This window comes from Dysidea avara, chromosome 4 (genome assembly GCF_963678975.1).
Source record: "Dysidea avara chromosome 4, odDysAvar1.4, whole genome shotgun sequence".
Taxonomy (NCBI): Eukaryota; Metazoa; Porifera; class Demospongiae; order Dictyoceratida; family Dysideidae; genus Dysidea; species Dysidea avara.
Window position 1 is genome coordinate 10,671,692 of NC_089275.1, and position 12,859 is coordinate 10,684,550.

The following is a 12,859-nucleotide window of genomic DNA, read 5'->3' on the forward strand; positions in this document are numbered from 1 at the left end:
CAACCTCTGAACAATTTTAGGAGTGAGACCTCAAACACTACCAGCAGTGTGGACCAGATTCAAGTGCAGCTCCAGGATTTTTGGTAGTGAAGACCAAAAAAAAAAAAAAAAAGGTCGTCGCATGTTCTAAGTACAAAAATAAGCACAGGTCTGCCCAATTTTAAGCACAGGGCTAATTACGAAGCAGATCAAGCGTGAGAAATGCGTGAGAACTAAGCTGAAAGAGTGAGAAACAGAGGGTTAGGCGTGAGAGCGTGAGATTACTAGCCAAAGAGTGAGACTCACGCCTAATGCGTGAGAGTTGGCATGTCTGCCAATGAACAATTCAAGCGGATACTGAGCTACACTCCCTGCAGTCCTAGGCCCGTGTGTTGGCATTTATATACATGCATACCTTCCAGAACGTCAAAATATACCAAGAAATAAGTGATGACTTGACGATCCAATTGTATTCCATTGAATGCCCAGCTTTTGAACAGCAGTGCGCACTATATAGCGTGTACCAGGTGCGAGACCAGGTGCACAATATCAGTAATATGGCCACCGAAAGAAGCAGTTGAGACGATAACGTGCGAGCAGCTTTCGATAGTAAAGAAATGTACCAAAATTTAACAGCATCGACGGCGGGAATGTGGAAGACGATTTTTACCCGGCTGCAGCGGCTGTCAGTGCTTGGGCGCCCAGAGTGGGAAAAGGTGAGTAACGGTCTGGCAACTTTGACGTGAATAATACATGATCTATAGCTGTGAAGAAAGAACTGGCGACGATTAGAAGTGTTCACTTCTGAACAGCATAATGAGACTGGTATCTTCAGTAGAACTTTATACATTCTAGTGACAATATTAGAGGCCATTTCCACTGGTTTGACAACTGGCAGGGCAGACAGGAGATAGCTCAGATGCCAAGAACATGCATCATTGCACATCCAAAGTCAGAGGCTTACAATGTGGTGTGCCAGAAGCTGGTTCAAAAGCGGCACCCAGCTAGGTCCTGGATGACAATGGACAGTGGACTTGTGTCAGTATGTTGTTAAGTGTAAAACCTTGATATACTGGTTTATTTTAGAAATTAAGAATTCAGAGGAGGGTGTAGCAAACAAATTGATCAAAGTATCAGTAATGAACCAACTAAAAAACTTGAGAATGGAGTCCAACAACAATGGATTGGAAATTTCTGATGGCTGAGTATGATGACGCTATTCAGTCCATGAAGGGTGACTATTAAAAGAGGGTGGCAAAGGAACTGTACAATTCGAAGATAAGTGGATTTAACCCTACTGAACGCCTGGCTTTAATAGTGACTGAATGTCCACTTTTGTCAGAGGTCGTTGATCAAAATTCCCCTCTTTGCACTCAAGTACTTGGGTAAGTGTACCATAATAGTTTGTTATAGTTTGAAAATTATGTTTTCTTTTGGTATATAGATACAAAACAAGGTTAAAGCAACTGTTCCAATTGACGACAGTATAAAGGACTTCATTTTTATCAACTGGCCTATGTGGAGAACAAAATTGATGTCAACATTTTAGTGTAAGACCAGGCCATAATTTAAGAAGCTATTGGGACTTCTTGGTGAATGTAGCTAATGATTTTTGTCCACCCAGATGGTAAGTAACAATTAAGAATACTGAATGTATGTGACAAGGTCTTATTTTTCTCAGATGTTACTGATTGTGTACTTGGAAGCTGATTTGTCATCTGTTACATCCAAGATGGTTTGCAAGGATAGTGTTTTACTTAAGAATTTTGAGGTATGTTTACCTGTAGTGTACATTCACAAAGTTATGTTTGGTTGACATATAAAACCTCTAATAGTTTCACTGCATGAAGCATTAATTACGTATTAGCATATAAATTCACAACTCTAGATAGGCTGTAGTGCTTCTTGGCATCCAAAATCAATAATAGTCCAGTACTACTTACTGTACGGTGGGAGAAAATTTTGGCTAATTTGGCAAAATGATTTTGATTCGCCAAAAATGCAATATGACACAACTATTCGCCAATATATTATCCACCAAATTCCTTCTCGAGTAAAATCACCAAAATTTTGTATTGTGCAGTATACGGCCAAGACTATAGTTCCTTGAAATATGTACCTATTGTCATGCTTGTTATATGTTATATATTTTTATTCTTTTATTTGCAGTGACGTGATGTCGATGTAGACTCTGTGCAGTTTCAAATTGTCAGTCAGAACCATTTCTGGTTATTACTGGACACGATCCTGAAGATGAGGGTAGCTGAGTCTTCCGTCACTAGTTCCATTTCAGTACTAAGTGTTTAATCTCAAAGATGAGTAGCTGTTGCAACTGGAGACTGTTATTCCAATCTGGAGAAAATGTGTATAGAACAATAAACTCTTATGAAATTAAGTTTATACATTATGTATAGCAGTTTTCAATGCTTGTACTTTTAATATCATCCTAATAAAATTGTAAGACTACTGAACACTGCTAAAGACGTTATTGAAACACCTAGGGGTGTTATGTATACCACCTTAAAGTTTATTGGAACACCGTTGGTGAGTGTTACTGAAACTCCTTTAAGGGTGTACTGGGACACCCTAAGGGGGAGCCTGACAACAATTGTAGATAAAACACCCCAAGGGGTGTTTAATAAAGAACCTTTTTTTAACAGTGCATGACACTTGGTCACAGTATCCCATTCCTCCCCCAACATATTGCTGAATTTTAAGGTGATGGGTTAAAACAACAGAAGTTGTGATTGGTAAACATGGGAATTTGTAAAGACCATTATAACAGCTAGATCCAGTCACAATTTGTGACTACAATTACAGTAAGGCACCTGACTATTCAACATGTACTATTGTGTACATGTAGCCAAACAGACAATCTGAAATTGAAGTAGAATTGCCTCGTTGAAGTATGAATAATTTATTGTTATTGTGAAAACATTAGAACAAATATTACACAGATGAACATTGTTTTCAGTTGCATAATAGATGTGTACAATTATTATGAACTTATAAACATCACCAGAATATACACAGACTATAGACAAGTGAGTGTGATAGCTAACGGTATGATAATTGCATTATGCACAATATTCAGATTATGTATGTATGTATGTATGTATGTATGTATGTATGTATGTATGTATGTATGTATGTATGTATGTATGTATGTATGTATGTATGTATGTATGTATGTATGTATGTATGTATGTATGTATGTATGTATGTATGTATGTATGTATGTAGTATGTATGTATGTATGTGTGTATGTATGTATGTGCCATGCACATATGAAAGAATATGTGTGTGTGTGTGTGTGTGTGTGTGTGTGTGTGTGTGTGTGTGTGTGTGTGTGTGTGTGTGTGTGTGTGTGTGTGTGTGTGTGTGTGTGTGTATTAAAAATGTAATACCAATGGAATGTACGGACTGTATACATGTAGCAGTCTATTGGCATTTATAGGCAATATGTCAATTTCTATACAGTATACAACCAATTCCTTGAAACGCTTTCAAAGGTTATAAAATATCTGTCATCAAATGATGCATCAGTGGATGCTGCTTGAAGTAGAGTTCACCATTGTACTATATAATAAGCCACAGTTACTGATGCATGCATGTATTATATCCACTATTTCAAGATTTCACATGCATGGATACAACTGCTAATGTATAAAGGGCAGTATATAATTGTGCACTGGAAAGACGTGCAACTGCAGTAACTATGAGTAGGAATCCCCCGAAATGACGCGCACCGCCAAAATACCGCTTTAAAAAACCAACTTAGAAACTTCTTACGCGAAGAAATCACCTTTACGGAATAATATTAGTCCATCTAACAAATGTAGCGTTAAAAACAAGAAAAGGCTTACTGGCGGCCGGATATAGAATTTTTTAAAAATCGTCAAAACTCAAAATTTCGTCTCACTAACACACTGACCACAGTCGCAAGCCTACAGCCCAAACGAAGCAGCGTACGGTCACCATTTTACGTAACAAGAACAAACTCACCGGTGGGATGTGCCTTTTGGGGTTCCGACGAGTGTGCGCCCTGTGCGCCTTGTCTTTTCTTTTATCTTTAATCAGGCTGCTTGTCTTCTCTTCTTCCAATGAAACCATACCGAGGCGTTAATTTTCCATATCAACACTTTCTTTAAGCAGCATAATAGACACCACAACATTATTTAAGGCGCTTGGACTACGCTACTGTACGGAGGCACCAGTACTCCACGATAGTAGTCTCGCGTGGCCAGACCAATATTTCAGCGCAGGGGCTTATCGATTAGAGATTATAAGCGCCCGCGCAGAAAGGGTCGCGTATAGGCAAGTTGTACTCAGGTCGAAGGTGCTGATCATTAAAAAAAAAAAAAAAAATCATAGGTACGTCATCTGACATTCACAATTATCCATATACGGCATTCAAACGGGTAGGCCAATGACGTAGTGACCATTGGGATGACGTGGCCCCAATCAACACCCAACACCACGTTGTTGATTCTGTGAACGACTTGCCTATACGAATTGGACCAGACCCTTTTCTGCGCGGGCGCTTATAATCTCTAATCGATAAGCCCCTGCGCTGAAATAGCGGTCTGGCCACGCGAGACTATCTACGATAGGTCGCAAGATCACGGCCATTCTTTATTCTACGTATTATCAATCTATCGATCGAGACGATGACGACCACACCCCTTTTATGTTAGCTGTATTTGTGATCACACACCTTCAAGGTTGTAGGCTGATTCGAGATACTCTAGTCTAATAATCCTTTTTCGTCGACATGAGCTCGAGAAGAAGCGAGAATATGGGGATCGTATACGCAGTGTTGACTGTGGATCTTTCACCCCACTAGTTTTTTCAACTTTTGGTGGTTTGGGCAAGGAGGCTACTGTTTTCTACAACCGTTTGACAGATCTTTTATCACAGAAGCACAATACGTCTTACAACCAGACACTCTCCTGGATGCGCTGTGCTTTATCATTTTCCCTATTACGTTCCGCTGTACTGGCCATCCGTGGGAACAGAAAGCTGCAGTCAACCGAGCTCCCCACTGTTTCCACTGAGCTGCGCCTAGTGGAGAGCCGTATTCTTACTGATTAGAACAATTGTTTTTATGTGTTGTTAAAACGTGTTCATTAATAATGAAAAAAATAAAAATCGATCGAAACCACGATGACCACACCTCTTTTTGGGAAAGCAGACATCTTTGCAAGCTGACTCGAGGCATACTCTAATACAGCAGTCACCCTAATAGAACAGTCACATATTTATAGCTAGAGTAAGCGATCTATTGTCGGACGCCATCTATAGTCGGACACTTTTTCTCAGAAACTACCAGGCCGAATCTTCTGAATTTTTCCACAGATAAACGTCTCACTTAGCCTAGCAATGTACCAAAATTTGGGCTGGAAAGCTTTTGTGGTTGCTTTGTTACAGCCGATTAAAGTGACTGTCCAACCTCTAATATCGGAAGTTTACCTCTTTTATCGGACACTGCCCAGCAATCCTCCACTAAAAGATGAAATTCCTCACAACCACCACTGACTGTTAGGGGAATACATGTACTTTCTAAGCAGCCATAGTTTGTTTCATTCCTCCACTCGTAAGCGGAGCTACAACCATTAATACTCGGGTGTGTCGCGCCTCTATAATCGGACAGAGCAGAATTTCATTTCACACGGTTTTATCATTTCAAAGCTACCTTTTAGGTATAATTAGCCATGAAAATTAAAGGTGTGGTACAAAATCTAATTGGATTTCCAAGGAGTCGTAAAATGTTACCATTTTAGTGATCAGTATGCTACTGAGGGACTCCACAAAATTACTTATGGACTGTTCCGAAGAACTTTTAGCACTGAAATGCATGGGTGAAGCACAGAGGGGAGGTCCTTCCACCCCTCCACTTCCAATTATCAAGATATACTCTAATAGAGCAGTCAGCTACTCTAATAGAGCAGTCATGTGTCCAAACAAACATTTATATTCAGGTTTTAGTAAAATTCAGTCACCTTTGTTACCAACATCAATTTCAGAAGACTACTCTTCAACTTTCCTGCTGGGAGTATTCCCCCAGACTCCCTTGATAGAACATGCTTTACATGGTAAGAATGCTTCTCACTCTCAACCAGCCATGCTACTAAAGCCCTTCATGCACCTAATTAACTTTTGCTATCTGCTCTTACAGCAATGCATGTCACACATGCTTTGCAACACGCTAAACAAAAGGTAGTTTTGTATGAAATAAACAACTAGCTACATGCACTCACTGTGATATAGCTATACAGCTAGTAATTAGCTAGAAAATATTACAGATTTTTTAAATGAACCAAAGAAAGGCATGACATGTACACTATATAGATATAGCTGTGACAAGTGTATAATGTAGGTTAAAAGCACACAATTAACTCCAATCTGGATCGTAATTAATTTAACTGCTGGAATGGTTGTTTGCAGAAATGGCAAATATATAGTGATAGTCATCCTTGCTGGTTGTTACTCCAGGACATGAACATGTGATGTCATTCTCTGCATCTCTTATATGTGACCCAATTTCTTGACTGGATGATAGGAGTTCTTAGCAATGTACAAGTTTTGTTTTCCACCTGCAAATTAGCTATATACACATGCATACATGTCTTATTTTTAATTAAGCAAAATCATACCTTTTATTGAGCACATTGCATAACATGTGTGACATGCATGGCTGCAAGGGATATAGCAGAAATAATGTGCATAAGGGATTTACAAGCTAGAATGGTAGCTGGTTCATACAGTTTGCAGTGTGATAAGTATACACTTATCATCATCTAAAGCATACACTATCAAGAGGGTCTGGGAGCATGACTCCCCAAAAAAGCTTTGAAAATTAGCCTCCTGAAATTCATTTTGAATGTGATGTACCAAGGTTGAAATTTTATTCAAAAATGCACCTAAATACTTATTTGAATACATGACTGTTCTATTAGAGTAGCTGACTGCTCTATTAAAGTATATCTTGATAATTGGAAGTGGAGGGGTGGAAGAAGGACTTTAGCCCCTCCCATTTGTGCTACACCCATGCATTTCAGTGCTAAAAGTTCTTCAAAACAGTCCATAAGTAATTTTGTGGAGTCCCACAGTAGCATACTGATCACTAAAATGGTAACATTTTACGACTCCTTGGAAATCCAATTAGATTTTGTACCACACCTTTAATTTTCATGGCTAATTATACCTAAAAGGTAGCTTTGAAGTGATAAAACCGCGTGAAATGAAATTCTGCTCTGTCCGATTATAGAGATCGCGACACACCCGAATATTAATGGTTGTAGCTCCGCTTACGAGTGGAGGAATGAAACAAACTATGGCTGCTTAGAAAGTACATGTATTCCCCTAACAGTCAGTGTTGGTTGTGAGGAATTTCATCTTTTAGTGGAGGATTGCTGGGCGGTGTCCGATAAAAGAGGTAAACTTCCGATATTAGAGGTTTTTGGACAGTCACTTTAATCGGCTGTAGCAAAGCAACCACAAAACCTTTCCAGCCCAAATTTTGGTAAATTTCCAGGCTACGTGTGAAGTTTATCTGTGGCAAAATTCAGAAGATTTCGCCTGGTAGTTTCTGAGAAAAAGTGTCCGATTATAGATGGTGTCCGACAATAGATCATAATACTCTAGCTAGCTGTATATGCTATAGCAAAAAACTAAACAAACTATTAAAAATTATAATTTTAAAATGAAGTAAGAATCCAAGCAATAAAAAGTAGTGAAACAGGGGATGAACATGGTAGCTATTTATACAGCATAGCTCAGTGGGAAATTCTTACTTTGGCATTGAACAATTGTTATACCATGCATGCCAAAGTAAGGATTTCCCACTGAGCTACGCTGTATAAATAGCTTCATCTCTTGTTTCATTACTTTTTATTGCTTGGATTCCTAAAATTATAATTTTAATATACTAGTATGTAATTATACTCAATTTTTTCTCCTTCCTAATAATGGCATAGTGTGGTCATTAAACTTTATATAAGGCCAGGCCAAGTTGATTGACAGTTTATCGTCCAGGATATTTGAAAAAGTCATGCGGGCGGGAGGTCATTTTTCATATTTCATAATTTTTTTAACATGGAAAAACATTTAAAAAGTAGCTTCACACAGTTGCTAGTTACTTTAACAATGATTGCAGAGCTTATTTGATTACGTCACTGTTAATACTTAGCTATTCGTTTATGCAATCTCTCTTTAGAAATCCATTTATTGAAGGTACTAACGAGTCCAGGCTGGGAATAAGTTTAATCGTCACGTTTGTTGCCACACCATGTTTTAATATACAAAAACGAGTTCAGAAGCGTAAACAATGATTATCACGTGAGAAATAATGAATTATGAAATTATTTCTCTATTCCTAAAAACCCATGCGGGCGGTGACGATAAACTGTGAATTAATTTGGCCTGGCCTAAACTTTAGTTATTTGCATCTCTTAAAAAGTTAAACTAGTGATGCTACACAGTAAATTCAAATGGATCAATTCAACCTCCATGGGTAAATTTAAACTACAAACTTCTTTGTTAAAATGACCATCTAAAAGTGATTATAACTAGGGTAGGCTTTTGGACTAAATCGGTCAAAATAACTAGGGTCGGTAGTGTTGGGAGTAACGCGTTACATAAGTAACGCGTTACGTAATATTATTACTTTTGTGGAAACTAAGTAATATAATGAAATACGCTATAAAAGCGGGTAATATAACTCAAGTTACTTTACTTACAAATGTAACGCGTTACCGAAGTAATATAGTTACTGTAACGAGTCTAATATTACGTAATATTATTACTGCAAGTAACGAAGTTACTAATCTCGTTAGTTATCCTCTCAGTAACGCCTAGCCACAACGAAGTAACGAAACCTACTGAATGAAACTTATTCACCAGCTTCTTACTTAAAACCAAGATTTGCACATTGTCCAACAACACAATCATGTCACGTGATAAAGTGGTAGTTTCACACGTGACAGCTTAAGGCTGTGGACACAAAGTAATATATTATGTAATATTATTATAGTTACTTTATTTTATGAGTAATATGTAACTGTAACTAAATAGTTCAGTTGCAAGTAATATGTAACTAGGTACTTTTACAAAGTAACTTGCCCAACACTGAGGGTCGGTCAATATAACTGATCACTTAGGATGTTGAAATAACAAATTTGGGTAATTTCAGTGTGTATGGTGGTCAAGTCTACTATGGCACAGATTAGATGACCAGCTACATGGTTAAATTTACAGTACACTAGCCATTATAACGTTTGTGTTACATAATTATACATCCCACAATCAAAAGTGAACATGGAGAACATAGGTTTTATATACAATTTGAAAACTCTATAAGATCAGGTATGTTTAAAGTGTTAAGATGCAGTATGTAACAATTATTGTGAATATGTGTCACAGATAGATTAATGTATGTAATTACTAATGACTGACTTGTTAATTAATGTAAACAAACAAATAAACAAATATTTTGTGACGTAAGTTAATTTTACCACAGATGGTTAAAATAACCATGATGGTAAGGTTATTTCAAAAACTTGGCTAGAGGTTGAAGAGACCTTAGGGCTTCTGGGTAATATGACTATATCTTACAAAGTTAAAATAACCAAGTACATCCTTGGGTCATTACTACCAATAAATCGGTCATTTGAATTGCAGGTAAAACAACTCAAAAATTTGGGTCATTTGTACCCATTTGAATTTACAGTGTACACTATTGTAAAATCATAGCAGATAGGAGAATGGTACTACTGTATGGTTATTGTTCTTAGGCCCACCATGTATCCACTGTTGCTACTATCATCACTACTTCACATTACAACTGGTAGTGTCTACAATGTGGCACCTGATGATGACTACTATCCTAACACTACATGTCATCATTGTCATAACCTACAACACTACCTACTCAATGCCACCGAATACTTCAACTCTAACACCCAATTACTCTTCCTACCAGGACTACATCACCTTCACACTGATCTCATCATACAAAATGTTCACAACATTTCACTCATTGGTAGTAAAAGTACAACACCAGACACAATCATCCAGTGTAACTCATCAGTTGGTATTGTAATGACTAATATTACTAACTTGATAGTAACTAATATAACAGTCAGGAGCTGCTTGGGTGATGAATATAACAATGCTACAGTCTTGATCAAACAATGTTCAAATGTTCAACTGAGACATGTAGTGATAGAGGAGAGCCATAACTCATATGGTATAGTTGGCATTAACATTTTGGGTGACTCACATTTCTCCTATATCACAAACAATGCAATAATAATTATTTACAAGGACACTACAGTGGATATGGAAAATCACAGTCTTACAGTAGACCACTATCATGTCAATGATGTCGATTATTTGTTTCATCAAAGAATACATTTTAAACTCTATCAACAAACCTACAGGGTAAGGATACAGCTACTTAATTCAACATTTCAATGGCTCAAAACTGACAGTGCAATTTCCATTGATTTTAATTTTAAATGCAACGAGGTAACTGTTTTACTACTTAAACACTGTAAGTTTAGTAACAACAAACACACCTTCTGTTAAGGGCAGTATTATATATGAACATCATTATATAAAGAATCAAGTTAACAGTATTTGGATTCAATATTGTGAGTTCTATAATAACCAGGTAACCCAAATGGTATTGGCCGCGGAAGTTGCAGATTTTTGGGATATTGATATTTTTACCAAGCTTAGCATAGTATCAGGAATCATTTATACATTGAATGGCCCAAATGTTATTTTAAGTCATTGTGTTTTCCATTATAACAAAAATTCTTCAATTTTTACAATGGTTAAATCATCTCCATTAACGTATTCCAATGTTACCATTGACAACACAGTGTTTTCATTTTCCACATTGTATGGGATGAAGAAATCATTTATGTTTATGCAAAACACTATATTACACTTCATAGGGTCAGTATTTTTTCATAACATTAGTAACGATAATAATGCAATTATTTTTGCACATAACAGTGAAATAATCTGCTCAGATTACATTGAGTTTGTAAATGTCACAGGAAGAAGCATTATTGAATATTCATTTTACAATTCTCCTGATCCCTATTTCAGTATATTTGTAAAGGTAGGTTCCGTTGTCAATGTTACTAACAATAAGTTTAAAACATTTGCATCCTTTTCATCCAACTTAATTTCAGCTCAGTCTACCTATCCACCTTGCTATTTTCAGTATTTCAGTAATCCAAAGAATCCCAAAGAAAACCAACCAAGTTATTTGATAATATTTCATAATAACAGTTATGAAAATTCAGCAAAATTTGCATACAAGAATCTTCCTCTTATTCACTGCAGTTGGTTACCACAGTCAGCATTCAGTACTGCAATGCCACTTGAGATAAACAAAAAATGCATAAAGTATATAAACAAATCAGGTACATTTGATATGTTACCACAATATACTCGACCAAAGACCTTGTGCTATTGTGATAACATCGACAACTATGATTGTCATAAGGAGTTGCTAAGTCCTATATATCCTGGTCAAACTATGATGCTAAATATTTACACTAATTTAGCAGGTGTCAGTGACTTTGACATGATAATCACAGTTTTGCATAATATTACTTGGTTACCTACTGCTTGTGTTATCACTAATTCTTCTGAAACAATACAAATTGGTAAAAACAATATTTGCACTATAATAAAATACACCATTGCATTTCCTAAACAAGGATGGTGTGAATTGATTTTGAGAGGTTTACGTGATGGGATTGATAAAATAGATATTTATTCCATGGAAGAAAAGCTTTGCCCAACTGGTTTCATTAAGGTTAATGGTGTATGTCAGTGTTACTTATTCCTGGTAAAGTTAAACATTAGATGTGATATTAATGATCAGACTATACTACGTCCTGCAAATGCTTGGATATCACCGATACTTCAAGACAACTCCTATGAAGTTTTCAGTGTTTCACTACAGTGTCCATTCCACTACTGCCTACCTCACTCATCACATCTTAACTTCTCCACTCCTAACTCACAGTGTCAGTTTAACAGATCTGGTATATTGTGTGGACATTGTCAACAAGGTCTCAGTACTGTATTTGGTTCATCTCACTGTCAACAATGTTCAAATATCTACCTGTTACTAATTGTACCCATTGCAATAGCAGGTCTTGTGTTGGTCTTACTACTATTTATTCTTAACCTCACAGTAACTGATGGAACTATCAGTGCATTTATATTATATATTAACATCATCAGTATTAACACTCCAGTGTTCTTTCCTCATTTTAACACTTTTACACCAGCTTACATATTCATTTCACTAGCTAATCTTGATTTGGGTATTCAAACATGTTTCTACAATGGTATGGATGATTATGCTAAGATGTGGTTACAATTAGCATTTCCCTTCTACCTCATCCTCATTGCTACATCACTCATCATAACAAGTCGTTACTCCACTACAATACAGAGTCTCACTGCACGTAGAGCACTACCAGTACTTGCTACACTCTTCCTATTGTCCTATACTAAAATTCTTCTTATAGTATCCAGTGTCTTGTTCTCATACTCCACAGTAACTAGCCTGCCCAGTAAACACACTACACTAGTGTGGTCAGTTGATGCTAGTGTACCTCTATTCGGTGTTAGATTCATTATATTGTTCATAGTGTGCTTCATCCTCTTTCTAATACTAATCCCATTTAATATCATCCTTTTATTTACCAGAACACTATCAAGATTTAATATGATTACAAAATTCAAGCCACTACTAGATGCTTACCAAGGACCCTACAAGGACAAGATGTACTACTGGGTTGGATTACAACTTGTGTTAAGAGTTGTATTATTTGCGGTGTCATCT

General features: G+C 36.9%; 1 long non-coding RNA gene across 3 annotated transcripts; it reads left to right on the forward strand.

Annotated features, from left to right (window-relative positions):
* Window positions 1-462: 462 nt before the first annotated feature.
* LOC136254335 (uncharacterized) lies at window positions 463-2,442 on the forward strand. 3 transcript variants are annotated; one of them, XR_010700436.1, is made up of 6 exons: window positions 463-695; window positions 744-1,021; window positions 1,066-1,364; window positions 1,424-1,606; window positions 1,661-1,750; window positions 2,149-2,442. It is a non-coding gene; the product is annotated as an uncharacterized lncRNA (long non-coding RNA). The 3 variants fall into 3 exon arrangements; XR_010700437.1 differs by having other exon boundaries at window positions 744-1,017; XR_010700435.1 differs by having other exon boundaries at window positions 744-1,364.
* Window positions 2,443-12,859: the final 10,417 nt, after the last annotated feature.